Source organism: Hibiscus syriacus, unplaced genomic scaffold (assembly GCF_006381635.1).
Source record: "Hibiscus syriacus cultivar Baekdansim isolate YM2019G1 unplaced genomic scaffold, ASM638163v2 tig00014445_pilon, whole genome shotgun sequence".
Classification (NCBI taxonomy): Eukaryota; Viridiplantae; Streptophyta; class Magnoliopsida; order Malvales; family Malvaceae; genus Hibiscus; species Hibiscus syriacus.
In genome coordinates, this window is record NW_024062327.1 from 702137 (window position 1) to 727500 (window position 25364).

The 25364-nt window shown below is 35.7% G+C and overlaps 1 long non-coding RNA gene and 2 pseudogenes across 1 annotated transcript; 2 read left to right on the forward strand and 1 right to left on the reverse strand.

Annotated features, from left to right (window-relative positions):
* Positions 1-5362: 5362 nt before the first annotated feature.
* LOC120207331 lies at positions 5363-6911 on the reverse strand (annotated as a pseudogene).
* A 1020-nt stretch (positions 6912-7931) lies between these two features.
* Positions 7932-9038, forward strand: LOC120207352. Its single transcript, XR_005524193.1, has 4 exons — positions 7932-8241; positions 8377-8511; positions 8618-8728; positions 8820-9038. It is a non-coding gene; the product is annotated as an uncharacterized LOC120207352 (long non-coding RNA).
* Positions 9039-9616: 578 nt separating this feature from the next.
* The window catches only part of LOC120207351, a 21123-nt pseudogene continuing 5375 nt past the window's right edge, over positions 9617-25364 (forward strand).

Sequence of the window (25364 nt, forward strand, 5' to 3'; positions counted from 1 at the left end):
TATGAATCCCGAAGGTTACTTGCTAAGCCCATATAGAGAATAAATTCCCACGAAGGCGTCACTTTTACCTCCACTTAAATATGGTTTGGACCTCGAGAATAGAGCCTGTCATGAATGATTATTTTGAAAAAGCTGAAATCATTAAAAAAACATCAGTACAACTATTTATTTGAAAAAAATAATCAAAGGTAAATAACAAGGATCGAAAAAATAAATTATAATTTAAACTGACAATTTTGCTTAAGAAGACAACCGAAAATTAATTTTGGTCTGAATCACTTACGTCCCTAGCGGAGTTGCCAAGCTATCGTAACCATCCTTCGGGTGGGCCTGGAATCGACTTCAACTTAAATTTAATGTGTTAGAGCCGCCACTGATCATTTAAAATTAGGTTGATCTGATACCTTAATTTACCACTTTACTTGATCTGCGTTTTACCAAGAATTAATCGGATCCGGGAGTCGATTACAGTCAAGGAAGGATTAGCACCCTTGTACTGTCCTTTTGGTACCAATTTAATTTCCCGGTTATCTTAATTGCTAAAATTAAAAGTTAAATTAAAATTTAAAATTTGATCTGAATTACTTACCTTTGATCGATTAAAATTGTCCTAAAAATCAAACAAACATTAGATTGTAAAAACAAACAAACAAAAAAATATTAAATAAACAAAAGATAATTTAAAATAAATAAGAAATTATTAAAATAGGGGCTAAATTGAAATTAATTGAAAGCTGCAAGAAGAAAAATAAAAGGTTAGGGGTTAAATTGCATAAATATAACAATATAAATAGGGACTAAATTGAATTAATTTAAAATTCCTGAGTCAATTTACAATAAGTGACCAAAATGAATTGCACATCAGAATACCAAGGACTGCGGAAATAATTTTAAAATTTGGTATTTACACAAAGGTCCCCCATATAAAGCCGATTAAACCCCAAAAAAATTCATTTTTCATTTCACTCAAATTTCAAAACCCCCTCTCTAAATGCTCTTAACCTCCCCCAATCCGGCTATAAGCCGATCACCCTCGGGTGAACCATCTGCTGCCTGGCCACTGCTCTGGCCACCGAGGGGTACCTGAAAAAAATCAAAATATACCAAAATGTTCCTCCCGACCTCCTTAACACCAATCCGAAGCCCGATTGCACAAACATGTACCAAATCGATGTAGATATACAAAAAGGCGTTTGAGTTTTTCCCTTTTCGCGAGACTCTTCGCTTTCCCCACGACCTTTTACTTTCTAATGAAGTTCCTCCGTGTCCTCGGCATTCTCCCACGAAACAAAGCTTTAAACTTTGTTTTTCTTTACTTTCGATTTTTAAAGTTTTTCTGCCTTTGGGGTTTTCGTATGTTTATTGAATGTTGTTTTTTTGTGTTGATGGCTTTTGTGGCTTTGTTTCTTTGCTGATATGTTGCTCGGTTGCTTGATTTTTATTTCGATTTTTCTTCAGTTGTTCGCAGCTTCGCCGGAGGCTTTTATAGCCTTAGATTCGGCCGTTGTGGTCTTGAAAATGACGGGATTTTTGCTGGAAATCTGGCCGACAGAGTTAGTGTGGGTTGTTGTTCCAGTTTTTACGATTTTTTGTCCAAGGATTTTGGTCGGTTGGTAACCACGCTTGGTGCGTGTCCTTCACGCGTCGCTTAAGACGTTAACCTGATGCTTTCTGGCCGTTGGATCAAAGGGCCAGATCCAACGACCCTAGTCATGCGACGCTAGTGCTAAAACATGGAACCCTAGCCTCTGTTAGGTCAGGCAGATGGGCTCGGGTCCTGCGCTGGATCAGGCTTGCTTTGGTTGGGCCTTGCCGAGCTTGTTGGGTTAGGCTACCCGGTTGCGCTCCCTTATCCCCTTGCTGAACCAGATTTCGATTTGGACCCTAAAAAATTAAGTAAATAAGTAATAATAATAAATAACACTATAAATAATATATAATACGTACTATATATTTATTTAAAAAATTATATAACATATATTATATTTTCAAAAACTATATAATATGTTTTCAAAAATTATATATTATATATGTTTTCAAAAACCGTTTAAAACACTATATATATATATATATATATATATTCAAAATATGTTTTCAAAACTATATTATATATGTTTTCGAAAACCCTTTTTTAAACTATATACTATATGTTTTAAAAAAAACGTTTTTAAAAAAACTATATATTATGTTTTCCAAAACCATTTTTAAAAATTATATATTATATGTTTTCAAAAAAAATTGAAAATTATACTACATAACTATATATTATCATATATACTAAATAAATCCTTTGAAGTCCCGGACGAAAATGAGTGTCTACAATACTAATTGAGAAATTTACATCTTTTATATATATTAAATCAGTACAAAATGGCAGTAACCACACCTAGATTTAAAGTTCAAATATCCAATTTTGCAATTAGCAATCTAAACTTTAAAACTCAACCATGGCCGAAAACTTTGAAATTCATAACCTAATGGTCTCCTATTTAATCCAATCACAATTTAATCATCAACAAACCATTTCCAATTAATTTTCATAAATTCCAAAACCAAGTTCTCACTCCCCAAGCTTATGGCCGAACACTTCATTATTATTTCTAAATATTTTCAACCCAATTTCATATATATATATATATATATATATATATATTGTTCTACAACACTCCTAACACCCATTTCTAACTTTAATTCAATAAATTTCTTTGAATTCAAGTCTCCCCTTCATCCACATAAAGCACCCACTACCACCATTCAAGCATGAAACCAAGAATTAATTACACCATCTTGTAGAGAAAATAGTGGAGGTGAATTTCTTATTTTACGATTTAGTCCCAAAACTCACTAAATTTGATAAAAAAAATGGAAGAAAAAAGTTGGCTCACCAAAATCTCACGAAAATTCTTAAGAAAAATCTCCTCAAATTTGACTTTTAAAACTAATAATTTTTTTTTTATTTTGGGCCAAAAACCTAAATTATCATTAATGAATTCCCTAAATTACAACTATGTCTCTCCCATATCTCTAATTTAATATTATTAAATAGCTGTAAAAATCTTATCTCTCAAATTTTCTTCTTGACTTCCAATTTTTTAAATTTTATTTTAGTCACTAAATTGTACTATCTCACTTTATTGTGTGATTCTCACCAAATTCCACTGATCCAGCTTAAAATCCACTAATTAAAAATATTTATATAATTTTTCTAACTCAAAACTACCTTCCTTAAAAAAATTTAGACTTTCGATTCAATATGGTTATCCGAGTATTATACCGATCTTCATCATTTAATAGACTTTTATGCAAACTCCTGATCAAAAATATGAAACCCCTAAAATCTGAACTACTTATTTACAAACCCAAAATATAACTTTTAAGATTTTACATTTTTAATCCTGACACTTTTACAGCATTATATTTTAGTCCCAAACTTTTAAATTTTTACATTACAGTCACTAGTTTAAAATTTGAGTTATTACAGGATCAAATCCACTCTCATATATATGTTTTCCCTCAAGTATATAATTATGATTTCTCAGCTGATCCTCGTAGGTAGAGTCTAAAATAAAAGCAACTACATATTTGGTACCAAAATTATCGCTTTTGTTTCATTTTAGTACCTAAATTTTAATATTTATTAAAATTACACTTAACATTTATTTTTTATTTCATTTTAATATCCATAGTTTAAAATTTAACAGAATGACTGATGTGGAATTACTTTTATGTTTTTGATATTTCACGCAATCTTGCGGTTCCCCTTTTTAGGAATGTCCAAGGGAGGACAATCTAATTTAAGGTCAATGAATGCTAGGGAAGGTGCAATTGAAAATGTTATAAAAACATAATATTTTTTTGACACAACCTAAAATATTAACTTTTTCTTAATATTTTTTTTGATTTCACACATTATTTATAACATTTTCGGTTGATAATAAAAAATGTTAAAAGTTAACATTATAGATTGCACTCAATGAAAAATGTTATGCATTTTAGTTGCACTCAATCGAAATATTATTTTTTAGAACCTTTTTGATTGTGTTCATTCCCTATTATTCTTCAATCTTAAATTGGACGGCCCTAGAAGAGAATGACCCTCCCCTTTCACTCTCCCTTCATCAGCGTAAAGCTTATCGCTGGTGGCTACCCAAGCCCCCTGGTCCTACCATGAACCCAGTTTTCCATTATTCTTAACCTGCCCTACCTATCTAATTGCCGCATGGTCAAAAGTTGAACTATAATGCATTGTCATGCGCTCCTTGTTAAGTGGGCGGGTTTACTTTTAAAACCCAATTAATTTGGTAACAATCAAATGTCGGCTATGGATTCATCTAATGAAGAAAGAAGCAAATACAGGTTGACAAGTTGGTGACTTATCAAAGGGATAATTAATAATATTTTGATCTTTAAACTGATTGGTTATTTATTAGTCAATCCATGAAACTCAAATTTAAATAGACCATTTTATCTTCTTTTATTTGTAATATTCTAAGAATTTTATTCATTTGTAATCTTTTAATAACAGTGAAGTTATAATTTGGTGGTGATGTTGCCTCATTTAATTAATAATAGATTGATAATATAAACCTTACATTGATTAGATATTTATTTTTTTAAGTATTTAAATTTTAAATACACTTATTCAATAATTTATTCTCTTAAACTTATTATTTGTTCTTTTTATCCTCCGATTCTTCCCGTGTTACATAAGATAAATACACAGCTTATTTAATTAAAAATTTTAAAGATATCATTTTCATGGGTAGTTGACCAAGAATGTCCTTTCGTTGTTTAATTTTTAATGGGGATTGTTTATTAAATAAACTTTATATTTGTTATCATTTCCAAATTTGAGAATTCTTCGGTGTTAATGTCTCATACATTATATAATTATTTAATGAGTTACTAAGTTTTTAAATCTATATAAGAAAAAGAATAATTATCAACTGTATATGATTGTGAATACGATGGTCGAATAGAATAAAATTATAACTGAAATTTAAGAAAATAAAATAAAGATAAAGAAAAAACAAGTTTTCCTCCTTAATCTCCTGACAGAGAAGTTCAAAGACGTGCCTGCTATCAACTTCAACGATAATAGCTCTTTGCCGATACATTCCACGCTATGCTTAATCCCTCGAGAAAGTCTGTTGTAAAGACAACTCCAGCACATTGGCTGGATGCTGCCGAGCTGCAGCAATCTAAGGTGAAACAAAAGATGGTTATTTAGGATTAGCACAATAGAATAGTTTTGAGAAAGTAAATTGTTTCTTTCACTCAAGGTAAACCGATTGAGTATTACTAAACAACACTCAGCCCATTACAATGATATGGATATTTGTAACCCAATATTAACAGCCTAATAAATCTAAGAAATTCTTAACTAATTGCCAACTAACATCAAACTACTTAACTGTCTAATATTCACCCTACTTCTTTGACCTTCTTGATGTAAAGATGAACACTTGAATTGAAAGTGCGATGCTTCCTTCCGTTCTACTTGAATCGAAAGTGTGATGCTTCCTTCCGTTAGACTTGAATTGAAAGTGCGATGCTTCCTTCCATTCCGTTCTACTTGAATCGAAAGTGTGATGCTTTCTTCCGTTCTACTTGAATCGAAAGTGCAATGCTTCCTTCAGTTCTACTTTATTCACCTTCCTTTTCTTCTTTTTTTTCCTTCTTTCATCTGGAATTCCTCCAAGAATCAAAATTGTTTTTTTAGCTTACTCGTTCATATTAAGTTGCCACACTTGAATCCGGTGGGGCATCAGACCACAAACTGAATGGTACACTTGGTCTTGATGGTGGCAACGACAGCGTTGATGTCTTTGGGCATGACATCACGGTACATCAATCAACAAACTATGTACTTGCCATGACGAGGGTTGCACTTGGCCATAATAGAAGAGGGTTCAAAAGCATTGTTGGTGATTTCAACAACTGATAGTTGCTCATGGTAAGCCTTCTCGGCAGAGATGACTGGAGCATAAGACGAAAGCATGAAGTGGATTCTTCAATAGGGGACCAAGTTGGTCTGGAACTCGGTTACATCGACGTTCAATGTACCATTGAACCTTAGTGAAGCAGTCAAAGAGGAGATCACCTGAGAGACAAGACGGTTAAAATTGGTGTAAGTGGGTCGCTCGATGTCGAGAGAGCGCCTGCAAATGTCATAGATGACCTCATTGTCAAGAAGAACAGATACATTGGTGTGCTCCAAAAGAGAGTGAGCCGAGAGAACACTGTTGTAGGGCTCTACAACAGAAGTAGAGACTTGAGGACATGGGTAGACAGCGAAACCCAACTTGGATTTCTTGCCGTAATCAACGGACAAACACACCCGAATGAGAGAACCAATACCAGAACCAGTGCAGTTATCAGCAAGCTTTCTAATATGGTCTAAGCACAAGTTGACGATCTTCTTGTCAATGGTGTAGTGGCCACAAGCAAAGTTGTTGGTAGCATCTTCCTTGCTGCTAATGAGTATCTAGGGAAGAGCGAGGCTGATTGAATAAGAAGACCAACAAAGTGGAAGAGAAATGGCCGCAGGATCATCGGCAAATGATTCCATCCGTTCTACTAAAACAAATAAGACACCATCAACATCATTGAAGCATTTGGTCGAACAGATTGGAAGCATGCACACCGAACTGTAACAATCGCATATTATCAACACCAGTAAACTTAACGAAATCAGAACACTCTATCAACACCAGAAACTATTGATACAACTCCAAACATAGGACACGAATCACCAAAGCAAATGAAAAATTGAATCCAATGTTAAAGCACACTAAAGTTCCAGGAATGACTACAACCTACGAATCAATTTCTTTCATACCAGGAACAGAGATAGAAGATGAATTGAGAAGATTCCCAGTAACTATGATGACGACAACGATAAACCACATGAATCGTAGCAGATAAAACAATCAAGAACAACGATAAATCACGGACGAGAAAACGTTACCAGGATCGTAAGAAATGAGCATTTGCGATAACGACAACACCATCTATCATATCAGAAAACATGCGACTAAAAAATTGTGGCTAAGAGATGATTTGAATCAGATCGTCGACTGAGGAAGAGTCGGTGACGACTTCATGTCAACTCCAACGAGCGAAGAAGCAATTAGGCCAACAGAAAAACAATGTTAACGACGAGCAACGAAGAGAACCACGGTGACCACGACAAAAATAATGAGATCGATGAGAATGGAAGCAACTAGTAGCAGAAGAAACAGAACAATGACAACAAAGTTGGAGATCGGAAAAATCTACAAACTCTGCAGTAGCAACGACGACGGGATCTTTTAGCGAACGATACCATGTTGTAAAGACAACTCCAGCACATTGACCGGATGCTGAAGTAAATTGTTTCTTTCACTCAAGGTAAACCAATTGAATATTACTAAACAACACTCATAACCCAATATTAACAGCCTAACAAATCTAAGAAATTCTTAACTAATTGCCAACTAACATCAAACTACTTAACTGTCTATTTCCTTGAAGGTGGGTGCTAGTGGAGCAAGCGGCGAGAGTTGCGTTGCAGTCAAGGAAGACTTCGCCGACGAAGAAGTTTTCATAAAAGCCGGTGGCTCTGAGCTTCTCTTCGTTCAAATGCAACAGAATAAGGAAATGTATACATAGTCCAAGTTAGAGGATAAGGTTTTTTCACTTTGCTCCCTTATTTCAAGAGCTCGATCTTCATTTGTTGGAAATCAAAATTACTACTTATTTTAAAATTATTTCGACCTGTTAGAATGGAGGCCCTACTGGTGGACAAAGAAAGTTATGCTTTTCTGGATTGCTTTTTAAGTTGGGGACGTGGGGATTGCAAAATAATAGTAAATGAGAAATATGAGATTCTTATCAAAATTATGACATGTCACGTGCATCTGGTCAATAGTTGTCTGCCCTGAACTTTGGTGGGAACTAACTAGTGACTTGAAGCAGCTGGATAACAAAATCTCTAGAAAAGAAAGTTTGCATTTTATTTAGTGGGTTTGCTGTTTTATAGGAATTTTCTTTTTGAGTTCCTTCTCTTAACATGTATATTTTCACAGTTACCACCAATATCAATTGGAGAAAACGTGCTGGACCTGGTGGCTATTGGTTGTGGTCCAGCTGGTCTTGCTCTTGCTGCGGAGTCTGCTAAGCTGGGTTTAAATGTTGGACTAATTGGACCTGATCTTCCTTTCACCAACAATTATGGAGTCTGGGAAGATGAGTTTAAAGGTATCACTTCATTTTCTAAACAATTTATGGAAGATTTATTTCAAAGCAAGTATATATTCATATCCATACTTTGAATGACAAGTTATAATTTTTACCCTCCCGGTGTTCATCACAATCAGATAAGTCATTTTCAAGATCTTGGACTTGAAAGATGTATTGATAATGTTTGGCGTGATGCTATTGTATACCTTGATGATGATAAGCCTATTATGATTGGCCGTGCTTATGGACGTGTTAGTCGACGCTTGCTCATGAGGAGTTGTTGAGGAGGTAGTGATAGTTTATTGTCAATGATGTTTATGACTATTTTTTCTCCAGGTTGTTTGTTTCCATATTGCCTACCATCAATATTTAATTTTGTATTAATTTTGCTTAGGTGTGTCGAGTCAGGTGTAATGTATCTTAACTCAAAGGTAGAGACAATTATTGAAGCTACCGATGGTCATAATCTCGTAGCTTGTGGACACAATCGTGTTGTTCCTTGCAGGTAGGAGAATTTCTGTTTCCCCTGCTGCCATTTATAAATTTCAACATCTAAGTTTTGCGACTTCTTTCAAGCCCCTAATGTGTTATTCTAGGCTTGTTACTGTTGCTTCAGGAGCAGCTTCAGGTAAACTGTTGCAGTATGAGGTAGGGGGTCCAAGAATCTCCGTTCAAACAGCTTATGGCATCGAGGTTGAGCTATGTATGGTGTGGAAACTTCAATTGTTAACAATCATATATCTTTGCCTTTGTTATTTTTATCTTATTGCAGCATGACCAAAAAATTGCAGTTTAAGAGGGCGATGGGAGAAAAAAATTCTTATTATATCAGGTGGAGATCAATCCTTATGATCCCAGCCTGATGGTTTTCATGGATTATAGAGACTATACTAAACAAGAAATTTCATCTTTGGAAGTGTTGGAACCGTCTTTCGGGTGAGCCCGGAAATAGGGTTCGACTTGAATGAAATGGTTTGAGTCACCACCGTTCATTTATTTTAAGAATAAAACGGGTTGATCGGGCACCCTAATTTCATACATGATCTGCATCTTACCAGCGATATGTCGGATTTGAGAGTCGGTTACAGTCAAAGAATGGTTAGTACCCTTGAACTGCTCTTTGGGTACTAGTTAATTTTCAGTTGTCTTTAATTAAGATAATTGTAATTTAAATTAAAAGGTAAAATTATGATCCAAATTACTTATCTCTGACGGATTTAAATCGTGCCCTTAAAAATCAAGAAAAATGTTAGATGTAATGAAGTGTAGAATCGAATTAAAATAAATTTAAATAAAAACAAATACCATAATGAAGAAAAAAGGTAAAATAGAAAACATAAAAAAACCCTAAAATCTAGCTAAATAAATTAAAGCAAAATAAAAATAAAATAATAAAAGAAAAGAAAAAAATTTTAAAATAAGTAAAATAAAGACAACAATGAAAATAAAATAAATAATGACAAAATAAAACAAAATTAATAAAGCCACATTAAAAAAATGAAAACAAAAAAATAATGGAATAAAAGAAAAGAAAAAAATAATATAAATAATATAAAATCGTATTATTAATGAAATAAAAAAATAGAAATAGAAATAACAAATAAAATATATAAATAAATAAATACTAAAAAATAAAGAACAAAAAAAGGTAAACAAAAATATATAAAGATTAATGCTTAATTAAATATATATATATATATATAATTATTTTAGTAACAGAGGACCGAATTGAAATAAAATTAAATTGGAGGCCACATTTAGAAGACTAAAGGGTGAAAATCAAATTTAGGGGAGCAAAATAAATATTTAATAAAAGGGGACCAAAAAAATAATTAGCCCTTTAAATGATGGAAACATGCGGATCCTATTGGGTGGGTCGGATCGGGGTCACAGCCCGGTCGGGTCAACTATATATGCTAAAATCCAGAAACAGGTTTTTATTTTTTCACTTGCATCCAAATGACTCAAACCCCCTCGATTTTTCTCTCGCCCCGCTGCGAAAACCCAGAAAACCGGTGGTCACCGCCTCGCCGGCTGCCGCTCATCGACGGTGGCCCAAAACAAATTTATGTTTTTTAAAACCTTTCTTCACCCACAGTTTGAAAATCAAGATGGTTCGAAACGAGAAAGAAAAAAGAAGAAACCACAACATCGGGTAACATGAAAATGACGAACAACGAAAAGATAAGATTTTTTACCTTGTATTTCTCTTCGAAAACGAAAAATGCTTCGATTATTGCTCATATTCTTGTATTTTTCGTGTGTATTTTATGTGAAATATCTGCCTAATAATCATCCGTTTTGAATGCTTCATTTACATTTATTTATAGTAGTAAAAAATCCTATTTTTAAGAGTCATAGTGAAACTAAACTCCTTGCTTGGTTATCTTTGTGTTCCATGCATCCACGGCGCCGGGGAGTTCAGGGTGAGTGGTTGACTGAGGGATGTGGACTTTCAAAAGGGGAGATGCGGCGTTGAAGGAATTGTAGGGTCTTGGAAACCCTAACTTTTTATTTCGGGTTACTGCTCGGGGCGAGTCCTGAGCCGGTTCGGGTGCTCCAAGTCGACCGACTGGGTTTGGAATTGACTCTGATATTTCAATTAATAAATCCTTATCGAATTGAGTTGCGGATGACTCATCCATCGTAAAGTCGAGTTCATCTTGAAATGATATGGAATTGAAGCTGTAGTTCGGGATTTGAATCGGGGTGCGACTTCTCGTTGCCAAAATGTAGTCAAATTCAGTCTTCTTCTCGGTTTAAAGACCTTGGTTTAAAAATTCGATCGGAAAATAGTTATTTGACTCCACCATGTGGTTGATAGGCCATTGAGCTGAACGAAATCGAACTCAAAAAGTCTTCGTTGATAGATATATTTTCTCGACTTAAACTATGCTGCTGGAAGATGGTATCTTGTCACTAAAGCACAACCAACCCAGGTCTTCTTATTGACTTAAAGACCTCGGTTGAAACTTTACCCGAAAAGTAGTTGATAAGTCATCGAGTTGAATGGAATCGAACTCGAAAGTTTTTATTGACAGATAACCTTTCTCGCATTGAGTTATGTTGTACTGAACTTGAGATTGCCCTAGATCTTCTTCTTGACTTAAAGACCTCAGCTTCAACCATAAAGTAGTTTCTTGATGCTACCATGCAATTGATGTGTCATCGAGCTGAATGGAATCGAACTCGAAAGTTTTCGTTGTCAGATAGCTTTTCTCGATTTAAGTTATGCTGTAAATTTGACATGCCCTTGAGCTGAATGTAATCGAACTCGAAGATCTTTGTTGACAGATAACCCTTCTCGCATTGAGTTATGCTGTAAATTGGATATGCCTTTGAGCTGAATATAATTGAACTCGAAGGTATTTTGTTGACAGATAGCCCTTCTCGCCTTGAGCTATGCTATAATTTGGATATACCTTTGAGCTGAATATAATCAAACTCGAAGGTCTTTTGTTGACATATATCCCTTCTCTCCTTGAGCTATGCTATAAATTTGATGTGCCTTTGAGCTGAGTGTAATCGAACTCGAAGGTCTTTTGTTGACATATAACCCTTCTCGCCTTGAGCTATGTTGTAAATTTGATGTGCCTTTGAGCTGAGTGTAATCGAACTCGAAGGTCTTTGATGACAGATAACACTTCTCTCCTAGAGTTATACTGCACTGGGCTGGGGAATGAATCCCTATTGTTGTAGATGATAAAGTCGATTCGTTGGGCACGATATCCTTCGGCGTGAAGTTGAAATCATGGAGGGCTCCTTCGTTCGTGAAGTTGAGCTTTGAATTGGATATCCTTTGTTGTGAAGTTAAAATCCAAGGATTGTTTCACCAAATTGGTTTTGAGTTGGATATCCTTTGTCGTGAAGTTGAAATCCAATCTTGAGTAAGTTTCACCAAATTGGTTTCAAATTGGATATCCTTCGTTATGAAGTTGAAATCCAATCTTGAGTAAATTGTGTCACTTCGAGTTCAATATCATTCGTTGTGAAGTTGAATTTGACTCTGAATGAAACTGGAAAGTTGTTTGTTGACAATTGCTCATTCGCTGTGAAGTTGAGCTTTGAATTGGATATCCTTTGTTGTGAGTTGAAATCCAAGAGTTGTTTTACCAAATTGGTTTTGAGTTTGATATCCTTTGTCGTGAAGTTGAAATCCAATCTTGAGTAAGTTTCATCAAATTAGTTTTGAAGTTGAAATCCAATCTTGAGTAAATTGTGTCACTTTGAGTTCAATTTCCTTCGCTATGAAGTTGAAATTGACTCTGAATGAAACTGGAAAGTTGTTTGTTGACATTCACCCCTTTGCTGTGAAGTTGAGCTTTGAATTAGATATCATTCGTTGTGAAGTTGAAATCCAATCTTGAGTAAATTGGGTCACTTCGAGTTCAATATCCTTCGCTGTAAAGTTGAAATTGACTCTGTATGAAACTGGAAAGTTGTTTGTTGACAGACAACTTTTCTCGACTATATATTTCCTCTAAATGAAGGATGACTCCCCCTTCGCTGGTCTAAATCGATCATAGTTCTTTAAATGGCTTCCCTTCACGGGAAACCCAAGTGGTATATTCTGTCAGTCAGATATCCTCCGTTGTGGAGTTACAATCTGGCTTGCAAACGTCAATTGGAAACTAGTCACTCGTCGTTGAGTTAAGCTGAACTGGATCCGTTCCGAATTGGTTCTCCAACCCGTCTGAATTTTATTTTAAGATATGTCGGTCTTTCAATAGGTCAAATTGATTGAGGTATAGCTTCTCGCTGTGAAGTTAAGCCACCACCATCAATTTCTGAAGGTGCTTTTGAATCGAGTATCCTTCTTCTTAAAGTTGAAACTTGACTCTAAAAGCTGCAAAAATTATATATACAAAAAAATGATGAATGTGATGATATTAAGTATGTCTAAGATGCATGCAACATGAATTAGTTATGTTTTATCTCTTGGATAGAGCCTCATTTTTGTCTGATGGTCTTATCCTTAGAATCACCATGCCCCATTTTCTACTCAGGTTGTTGATAATATCACAAGTTCTATCTGGTCTCTCGGATTGATTGTTTTCAAAAATGTGAAATGCTAAAATTTTTGAATTATTCGTTCTTTCTTCAATAGAAGCAAAAAAAATGAGACTCAACAGCTTCCAGGACTTTTCACATTTGAGATTGTCCTGTTTGAAAATGTTTTTTCTCCTTTCTCTTATTTTAGGAGGGAAGAAAAAAAGATATAAAAATATAAGAATTATATAAAACATTGCCTCTTAATCCAGGATCGCAATCGGATCAAATCATAAACATGAGTCCAAATAATATCAAAAAAATCAATAGCTTTTTACCGTTTTCAGAGTTATAGCTCTTTGACAAATGTCCAAAATTGATGAGTTGGTTTTAGGTTGGCTTTCTATTTTCTATGGTTTTGGCCACCAAAATGTTGTTTCTTTCTCGGTTTTTTTGAACATCGCAACATGCCCCTATTTCTTGTCTTGACATTTTAATCGGATGCGAACAAAATGACACAACTAGCATAATCAATTACTAGACCTTCTATTTTGGTCATCTGAAATCTTTCATTTGTTCAAGCTTTGTAGACTCCTCTAACAAAGGTAGTGCAAAAATATCAGTCTAAAAATGGAATTCCTGAGTGCTCGTATGAAATTGACTATAACATGTGTTCCTTAACTCCCTTAGTTCATCTTTACCGAAACTCCTTATTTAGATAAATTTAATTTGCAATTGTCAAGCTAGCTGAATCCATAAAGCCGAGGAGTTTAACCAATTGCTCTAGAAGGATAACTCAATATTATAATCACCTTTATCAGGCTAGCTGAATCTTATCCATAAAGTTGAGGTGTTTAACCAATTGCTCTAGAGGGACGATTCAAGCTTTATTGTATAAATATTATAATCACCTTTATCAGGCTTAGCTGAATCTTATCCATAAAGTCAGGGCGTTTAACCAATTGCTCTAGAGGGACAACTCAAGCTTTATTATATATATAAAATATTATAATTTGGATATACGGATCCAATTTGTTAAGTTTGTCAAGAAGAACCTGTTATAGTCTAGGTGCTGTTGAAAGTCAAGAAATCTCATCTTTAGAGTACAATTTCCAAGCAACTGGTCTGAATTAGATTCACCTACTCGACTATTTCATATGTGAAGATCACCATCATCATTGAACGTCCTCAATAAAAGAATAGTAATATCATACACAAGAGATGCCCCATGTTGTCCGCTCCTATGTATATCTAATACCAAGCCACTTGTTCATTCTCTTATGAAAAGAGAATGCTATATCAGCTATTACAATAAAAGGGTATGGTGTTCGAGTGTGTCTTTTGGGGTAAAACCAAGGGTCTTTATTTGATCATGCCACTTTGTCAAAGATCTATAACTTCGATCATTTACAAAGTTTCTTAACCCTAGTTGATATTCAAAGAATTTCAAGTTGTAAATTTGAATCAATGCTCAACATAAATTCACTTAAATATCCTTAAAAAAAGAGAGTTCAAAAAACACACAAGTTACAAAAGAATATGAGAAAGTTCAAAAAAACAAAGTCAAACAGGATCTTGTAAAATGGAATAAGGCCTCATTTGGATGCCCTACTATTTGGATTAGGGCCTTTATCTTCACTTGTCGGGGCTCCTTTTGATGTACCCTCAGACGTACAAATTTATACTTCCTCTCGAGCAGTTTCTTGGGAAGATCCTACTTCCTTGTGATCTATCAGCTTTTCCTTTCCTGGGTGGAAATTGGGCCCAAATTTAGATCCAAAATGATTTTCCTCGGTGGTAATAGTTTTGGTTGAATCTCGAACGCATATTGAGGCTGTGGTTGGAGTAATATTTGTCAGGCCTTATAAGCTACCCAGAACCCCTCTTACCTTCAAGAAATCTGATATAGGTGTTTGAGGTGTCTTCAAAGCTGCGTCTGTCCCACGGATTCTTAAACCCACAGGCCAATCTCGGACTACATTCATGGAAGCCCTTTTGCTTGGATTTCCTTTCCGATCCTCTTACGCCTTATGTTTTTCTTCAGAATCCTCTGTTGAAGCAGTTTGAGGTGTCTTCCTGGCTACATCTGCCCCATCCATTCTCAAACCCACGGGCCAGTCTTGGATTACATTCATAGAGGCCCTTCTACTTAGATTTCATTTTTCATCATTTTGCCTCTTATGTTCTTCACAATTCTCTGTTGAAATAACGACTTTCGAGTTTTGGACCTTGATCCCTTTTTCTTCTTCCTTGCACCCATGAATTGCTTGTTTTAAAAGATCTTAAGGGTTTCTAAGAACCTCAAATAAACAAACTAGGATTCTATCCTGGTTTATCCAAGAAATCTCCTTATAGGCTAACTTCTCATTCAGGGGCCACTGTGGCTGAACATATCCCTATGTAACCAATCCAACTATGAGCATTTTTTAATGTAGTTTTTCAAGTGAAAAATAGAAGGGAGGGAATTGAAAACCCTGCTCTCTGTTTTTCTTCTTACTTAGTCCCCAAGACAAGAGACTACTTGACAATGACTTTATAGATAGAGCTTGAGTGTCCTGACTGGATGATTATAGAGGGTTATAACCTCTAATCATGAGAGGCTTATCCTTTTTAGCTTTCTTGGTCAACATTTGGTCATCTTCTATGACCCTCTTCTTTGAGTGAAGTTTATCTCTCACAAGGGAAATTATATCCCTCATTAGCTCCTCCTCCATTGTTAGCCCAGTGGAACTTTCTACAACCATATTTGGTTTTTGGAGTTGACCTAAAATATCTGGCTCCTTAACAAGTCATCTGGTCATTATCGTTTCAGTTTCAGCACCAACATTCATAGTCTCATCCAAAATGGGATCCACTAGTGGCTTCTCTCCATGGATCATAATATGTATCATATACATTAACTTGGTCATCTGTTCTCTGGATTCATCCTGAAATCTTCTTGCTTGATCGATCATATCCTATTGGGTTTTTACGAGTTGCTCATGAATTTTCTCAATATTGCTAACATGCACTAGTATCTCATTCATCGCTTTGGATCTTTTTACAAACACGCTTCAGGTAACGCCAATTTACTTTCAAAGCTTCTCTTTTAATTGCCTTTTCTTTGAACAAGCTCGGTGTGTCCAATTTTTGTTCCTTTTTTATGAGACACCGCTTGTTAGTTGATGTGAATATAATGAGGGGGAAAAATAATGTGAAATATGCAAGAATGCATGATGTATTAAATGTTCGAAGCATTGATCCAAAAATATGTATGTTATTATAAATAATCCTTATTGGGGACAAAAGTGTTATTTCTTAAGAGACAAAAAACATTTTAAAAGTAGACCCTGAACAACTTCTGACAAGTTAATTCATCTTCCGCCTTTTTTCTATCACCGATTGAATACCCATCAAACAGTTCCGGCTTCTCTAGCTAAACTATGCAAGTGACAAGCTTCTTGTTCCAAAAAAGTCCCGAATGTCTACATCTCCGGCTTTCACTCTCTGTTGAGCCTGTTCCTAACGAAAGCACCATTGGAGCCCTCCATCAATAGGAACTATCCGAAGTTTATCTGCCCGTTTCTTGAATCCGTCAATAATGGCCTCCAATTTCAACTATCGATTTGCCATTTTGTTCTTGTTGTCTTTGAAGGGACTCTCCAGGTTGGTAATCTTTTTTCTTCTGCCCCTGCAACCTTTGCCAACTCAAAAAGTTGACTTTTAGTGTGCTTGGAGTAAATCCCGGTCCATTCTGAGTATTCTCTGACCACAACAGGACTTTTGAGCTTTTTATCTCTTGTATTATAACCCCTTTGTCTATTAATGCAAAATATTTACGTTTAGCAAACACGTTCTAGTGGATCAACACCTCTTTTGAATGATGCAAATGTCAAAAAATGAAAGAGAACAAAAATGAAAAAGAGTTAGTGAGGTAAATCAAAACAATAATAAAAATAAAAAGTCCTACCCCACATGATATCTATCTCACATGCTAATTTTGAACTAATCCTAACCGCATAAATTTCTAGTTCACATGCTTTGAACATGAAATAAAATAGGAAATGAACTCAAAATAGCCTAGGGTTTGAAATAAGGTTTTATGGTGGGCTCTAACTCATGTAGTCTCCCGGTTTATGTTCTAAAAAGGGTACCCGAGTTCTCCTTGTTGGTGCCCCCTTGCACTTGCCATACCCTTAGTCCTAAGCTCATTACAAGCTTATGTGGACTAAGTTAAACTCGAGCGGATATATTCCCTTATGCTCATACGAAGAATAAATTCACACGAAGAAATAAGGTATTTGAATCCCGAAGGCTACTTGATAGGCCTATGCGGAGAATAAATTCTCACGAAAGTGTCCCTTTCACCCCTACATAAAAACGGGTTTAGAGCCTTAGGTGGAAAAAAGCTTAAAAAGGTTGAAATCATCGAAAGAAACCGTCAGTACAACTATTTATTTCAAAAAATAATCAAAAGTAAGTAATAAGGATCGAAAGGTTGCCTTAAAATTTAAACTTACCCTTTTCATTAAAAAGACAATTGGAAATTACCTTAGCCTGACCCACTTACCTGTCCCTAGTGGAGTCTCCAAGCTGTCGGAACCGTCTTTCGAGTGGGCTCGGAATTGGGCTTCGACTTGAATGAAATGGTTTGAGTCGCCACCGATAATTTATTTTAAGAATAAAACGGGTTGATCGGACACCCTAATTTCTTACCTTATCTACATCTTACCAGCGACATGTCGGATTCGGGAGTCGGTTACAGTCAAGGAAGGATTAGCACTCTTGAACTGCCCTTTCGGTACTAGTTAATTTCCAGTTGTCTTTAATTAAGATAATTGTAATTTAAATTAAAAGGTAAAATTATGATCCAAATTACTTACCTCTAATGGATTTAAATCGTGCCCTTAAAAAATTAAGAAAAATGTTAGATGTAGTGAAGTGTAGAATCGAATTAAAATAAAATTAAATGAAAACAAATACCATAATGAAGAAAAAAAAAGGTAAAATAGAAAACATAAAAAACCCCTAAAAACTAACTAAATAAATTAAAACAAAATAAAAATAAAATAATAAAAGAAAAATATTAAAATAAGTAAAATAAAGACAACAATGAAAATAACATAAATAATGACAAAATAAAACAAAATGAATAAAATTAATAAAGCCACATTAAATAAAAAAAATGAAAAGAAAAGAAAAAAAATAATGGAATAAAAGAAAAGAAACAAAAAGCAAAAATAATATTAAAAAACATATTATTAATGAAATAAAAAAATAGAAATAACAAATAAAATAAATAAATAAATAATAAAAATAACTAATAAAGAACAAAAAAAGTAAACAAAAATAAAGATTAATACTTAATTAAATAATATATATATATATATATATATATATATAATTATATTAGTAGTAGAGGACCGAATTGAAGTAAAAGTAAATTGGAGGCCAAATTTAGAAGACTAAAGGGTGAAAATTGAATTTAGGGGAGAAAAATAAATATTTAAAAAAAGGGATCAAAAAAATAATTAGCCCTTTAAATGATGGAAACAAGCGGATCCTGTTGGGTGAGTCGGATCGGGTCACGACCCGATCGGGTTGACTATATATGCTAAAATCTATAAACATGTTTTTATTTTTTCACTTGCATCCAAATGAATCAACCCCCCCCCCCCGGATTTTTCTCTAGCCTGTTCTTGGGGTGTTCCTCACCGCAAAAACCCAGAAAATCGGTAGTCACCGCCTCATCGACCATCGTAGATCGGCGTCGGTCGCCACTCATCGGCGGTGGCCCACAAAAAATTTATGTTTTTTTAAAACCTTTCTTCACCCACAGTTCGAAAATCAAGATGGTTTTATCAAAAACACCTCGGGGGAGAGTAGATCTAGAAAAGATCTTTCGAAACTTCCCCCCTTTCTCATCGGCGCTTCGAAACGAAAAAGAAAAAAGAAGAAACCACAACACCGGGTCACATACAAACGACAAACAACGAAAAGGTAAGATTTTTTACCTTGTATTTCTCTTCGAAAACAAAAAAATGCTTCGATTATTGCTCGTATGTCTTGTATTTTTCGTGTGAAATTTCTGCCTAATAATTGTCCGTTTCGAATGCTTCATTTACATTTATTTATAGTAGTAAGAAAATCCTAATTTTAGGAGTCCTAGTGAAACTAAACTCCTTGTTTGGTTGTCTTTGTGTTCTATGTATCCACGACGCTGGGGAGTTCGGGGTGAGTGGTTGACCGAGGGACGTGGACTCTCCAAAGGGGAGATGCGACGTTGAAGGAATGTTAGCGTCTTGGAAACCCTAACTTCTCATTTCAGGTTGCTGCTCGGGGCGGGTCTTGAGCCGGTTCGGGTGCTCCAAGTGGACCGACTGGGTTTGGTGTGTAATAAGTTGTGGGATGCTGACTTTTGTAAATTGATTGTTGGGCCTGTTTGTTATTGGGTCACCAGCTTTGTAATGGACCTGAAGATGTAAATAAATAATATTAATAAATATATATATATATATATATATATATATATATGTGTGTTAAGTATATTATATATAAATATTATAATGTATAATCGGACGAAAATGAGTGTCTACAGGAAGCTCAATCTTCAACAAGAGTTTTCTTTGAGGTTTGCAATATGCTATTCGATTTTGTTTATTGTTCATGTTGTATCCCATGATTACATCCAAAGTGATTCAGAAAGTTGATCTGCAAGAAACTTGTCTGGCTTCGAAAGATGCCATGCCTTTTGATTTGTTAAAGAAGAAGCTCATGTAGAGGTTAGAGACCATGGGAATCCGGATTTTAAAAGTTCATGAATAGGTAACCTGGATACCTAATTAAGATGCCAATTTGTTAGTAGAAAATTGGAGAAAACGTCTTAATCGGAAACAACACCACACCACATTAAATTCAGGATTCAACTTTCTATCATGGTAGCACATAATTTGCAATTGAGTTGGTTTTCGTTCATAACTCCGGTTAGTGGTTGAGGAGTGCAGACCCCACTTCTCTTAATCATGGCTTATGAGATTAATACCTGTCTATCTTTCCACTTCTCAGTTAGTAGTCTATCTCATTGATTCCCGACATTTCCATGTTCCAACTGCATTGTGAAGTAACATGCATTGAATGTCAATTTTTGTTAGCAAGATGCCATTTTCTTGGATACAAAATATAGTTCCAAAGTGCTATAATCTTATGCAGGAGTGGTCTTACATCCCAGTTGGTGGTTCCTTACCAAACACAGAGCAGAAGAACCTTGCATTCGGTGCTGCTGCAAGCATGTTGCATCCTGCTACTGGTAAGAGTTGAATTAATAGATTTTTCCTTCAATATTTGACTTGAGACTGCAGATCTAAACCCCCCACCGCGCCGCTTAAACAGGTTATTCGGTTGTCAGATCATTGTCAGAGGCTCCAAATTATGCTTCTGTAATTGCAAATATCCTAAAGAAGGGTCATTCTAATGGTTAACTTACCAGTGAAAGAAATAATGGGAATATCTCAATGCAAGGTACACAGTGATTTATCTTCTTTTCCTCTCAACTTCACTGTTTTGAGGGCTAGTAACCAAGTTCGTTCGTCTAAGTAAGGCCACAGTATTAGTAATCAGATTGTTTTTGAAGAATAGTAATCAGAATTTAATTTTTCATGTAAATGGCATATTGCATATTGCATATGCATGCATGCATGGATATGTTTATATATGCGTGTCAGATTTTTCAATGATTTTTTCCAAGAGTATCATGCATTACACGGGTTTACCTTCATAAATGTAATCCAATGATCCTTGGTTGTTGTTGTCTTTATGATTTCTCGTTTGTGTCTTGCTTGGCTTACATGTTTCTATTTACTGAATTGTCCTTAGGGTACTTTGCATATTCATCGAATGCCGTGATGCTATAGTGCTTTATGTAATTTTCTAACAATTTAGAACTCACTGCATTGTATCATCTTCTTATGATGTGTTATTCTAATTTGGTTCAGCTTGAAATACTCTTTGGCCACAAGAAAGGAACCGCCAGAGAGCATTCTTTCTGTTTGGGCTAGCACTCATATTGCAACTAGATATCGAAGGCATTCGAACGTTCTTCCATACATTCTTCCGTTTGCCGAGTTGGTATGACTTAATATTTACAATCTTTTGGTGCTTATTTATCATGAAAACCAAGAGAACTGTTTCCTTTAATAATGCTCGACTAGCTTGAGTTGCATACTTAAAATTACTCTTAGCGGATGTATTTTACTGCAGGATGTGGCAAGGATTTCTTGGTTCTACTCTTTCCTCTGCACATCTCATTATGTTTGCCTTTTATATGTTTGTCAAAGCACCGAATGATATGAGAATGTCCCTTGTCAGGCACTTAATGTCAGATCCAACTGGAGCAACTATGATAAGAACATATCTCACAATATAGATGGTACCTTTTGTATCTCTAACCTTATTTGGTTGTATTTCCAGTTGCTATTCAAGCAATATTATGAGGAGCTTATCCACCATGAAAATAAGTAGGCATTGTATATTAGCGATACGTTTGCATGTGTATCGTCTTTAGTTAAATACAATGCACATTTTTGTTCAAAATGTAAGCATGTATATAATGTTATGCACATATTTATTGACCAAATATACCTAAATTGCATAGTATTTTTCCCTCACCAACCAATCAGTGTTCATGTTCTCGTGGCTTGTTCACTATTACCAATCATTCATTGACAACCTTTGACAGATGTAAAAAATATGTATGCTGTGGGAGTTTATGCTTGGATGTTGGATTGCTCCTAAGGTCTTACCTTTGATGGCCATAACAGTATTACTTTCATTTAGTCTAATCTTTTCATGGGTTTTGGCCAGATTAGATATTATGCTACCACCACTTTGTCGAACTACTCTATTGATCTTAACAAAACAAACATAGAGTCAATTACCTTATGAAACCGTCTCTCCGTTTAATTAAACTTTCCCGGTTGCAAACATGGGTTGGTTCAGTTGATTGACTACTCATTAGTATATCGGTAAAACCAAGGTTTGTGTCTCACCAGTAACCCCGTATACCTAAAAAACTTTGTAAAGTTAGAATATTCCCCAGATTGGATACAGCTTGTCTTCATTTTTTTGGGTTCTTTTGGGAATGGGCTTATTGAGGTTATGGAATCTCTAGTTTGATAAGTGATGTATGCATCATAAAAGGTCAACTTCTGCCAGTGTACCCAAATTAAACTAGGTTCTATACAAGTGTTGCTTGGTTTTGACGAATACTTCAACTTTCTGGAGAAAAAAGAGGTTATGGCAATTCTGGCTTTGGCATCCGTTGCATTACTTGCCTTTTACTTGCCTTCCAGGATTGAAAGAAATTGCAGATAATGCATCGGAAGATATTTCAGGATCCAAGATGCCTTCCATGTCATGTATTTATTATGGACGTGTCATAGTTGAAACGTTTAGAAAAGTCAGCTGGCCCTGTAGGGATGAAATGACTAAGAACATGCAGCAGCATAACTTTTACGGGTTACAAGTTATATCCTTGATGTTGACCAATAAGTATAAGCCATTTCAGTTTGAAGGTTTCAACTATGATGGCTTTACTAATTGTGGCAGGTGATCAATCATCTCAACACAACTGCCAGGTTTGGAAGTTGCTCTGAAATTGAATGTTCTTTTGATCAAGGGTTAGGCACTTGACAATTTCGAGTTAATTTGGATGTTAGTCTCTGCTCCTCTCTACCGAGAACATTGAGCTTTTTCACCAATGGATTTCATTACCCCTCTGATCAGCATAGCTGAAAGATTATGCACAGCTATGGCTTCTCAGGCAAGCCATGTTATAAATTTGGACAGAGGGATACAATCGTTCGCTGCAGCACTAATTGAACTGAAGGACAAGAGAGATGACTTAAGGACTCTCCTTGTGCGAGCTGAGCTCGATGATCTAGACGAACAAATGAAGTACAGAGGCGGCTGGAAAGAGTAGAAGTTATTGAATCGGAAGCTACCTCCATCATAGAGAGTTTTAGACAGAGTAGGCGACTCCAGGGGTGCTTAAACCCGAGTTGTTGTTTGAAGTACAATCTGAGCAAGGAGACGATAGAGAAGCTGAAGGATCTAAGTGAACTGATGGGGAAAGGAAACTTTGAGAGACTAGTGACAGAGCCACATCCTGCTCCTGTTGAGGAGAAACCATGTAAGCCTGCAATTGGTATCAGTGTGATGTTACCAAGGTGTGGGAGTTTCTTGAAGAGGGCAAAGTGGGAACCATCGTCTTATATGGGATAGGTGGAGTTGGGAAAACAACCCTTCTGAAGACCATCAACAATGCATTTCTTACCAGAGATCACAACTATGATGTGGTAATATGGGTCTTGGTCTCTAAGGAATTTGGTGTCAGGAAGATCCAACAATCCATTGTGGCCAGGTTAGGGTTGCCATGGGAAGAAAGTGAAACCCATGAGAAGCTAACTTCAAAGGCTTACAGTGTTTTGAAAAGGAAGAGGTTCCTCCTATTGCTTGATGATGTTTGGGAGAGAATTGATTTGGGGATATTAGGATTCCTCTTCCTGACGAGGAAAACAAATGCAAGCTGATATTCACTACGCGTTCCATGGATGTATGTAGTGACATGGATGCTCATAGGAAGCTCAAAGTAGAACTCTTAACCAATGACAAGTCGTGGCAATTATTCTGTAAGAAGGTTGGAAGAATGGAGATTTTGGAGTCACCGGCTATTAGAACTTATGCCTAGACGATTGTCCAGAAATGTGAAGGCTGTTGAAAATTCAATATTAGCCTATATGTTCACACCTAAATTAATTTGATGTCATTGCTTACATCAATTTAGTTTTGATGTCATTGCTTACATCAATTTAGTTAGGTGAAAATTAAGTATTTTTCTCATGTTTTAATTTCAATGGTTTAGATTATTTAGTGTTTATTTTAATGAGTGGTTTAGATTGTTTCTTGTAACCTATAAATACCCTACTTGTATTTGAGTTTTATCATCCAACAATCAAAGCTTAATTATAAGCATTTGAAAGCTTTCTTAAGAGTTCTTCCCTTTTGCAATTTTGTGAGATTATTCTAAAGAGAGTTTTTTTTTGGATCAATTAGAGTTTTTACTCTATTTTGATTCAACAATTGGTATCAGAGCCACGTTTTTTAAGATCTCTTGAAATTCTGAGTATGCTCTGTGGCTGCAGTTTTTAACTGATCTTCCACATCAGAAAATATTTCTTGAGTTATTGTCGAGGTTATTATAAACCTTGTGGAGCTTCTTTGTGTTTAGAGTAATTTAGTACTCTGCACGTTTGTTACTCAAGCTTGTTCGGTGTAGTCAAAGCCTTGCCGTTAAGATGGGTGATCTTCAAGTAGCTGGAGGAATCAAGAAGCTCAACAACAAAAACTACAACACGTGGGCAACATGTATGGAGTCATACTTACAAGGTCAAGACCTTTGGGAGGTTGTCGGTGGTGGTGAAGTTACACAACCGGCGACAGAAGATGCCAATGGAATCTTGCGAAAGTGGAAAATTAAAGCAGGCAAAGCAATGTTTGCTTTAAAGACCACAATTGAAGAAGAAATGTTGGAGCACATCCGGGATGCTAAAACACCAAAGGAAGCATGGGACACTTTTGTTACACTCTTTTCGAAGAGGAACGATACAAAATTGCAACTTCTCGAGAATGAACTTCTATCAATGGCGCAACGCGACATGGCGGTTGCCCAATACTTTCACAAGGTGAAGTCGATATGCCGTGAAATTTCAGAATTAGATCCGACAGCTGCTATTGGGGAAGCCAGGATAAAAAGAATAATTGTCCATGGTTTGAGACCCGAATATCGAGGGTTTGTTGCCGCTGTACAGGGATGGCCGACACAACCATCGCTTGTTGAGTTCGAAAATTTGCTTGCAGGTCAAGAAGCCATGGCCAAGCAAATGGGAGAAGTCTCGTTGAAGGGTGAAGAGGAAGCGCTCTACACCAGCAAAAGCAGAGGCACTTTTCAGCGGTATACCGGCAATGGATCTAAAAAGGATGGTGACAAGGTGAAAAATTAACAAGGAAAGGGAGGCCCTCATTCAGGGGGAGCTTCCAAGAATCGCGGTAATAGTAGAAAGTTCGATGGCAAGTGTTACAATTGTGGGAAGATGGGCCACATGGCAAAAGACTGTTGG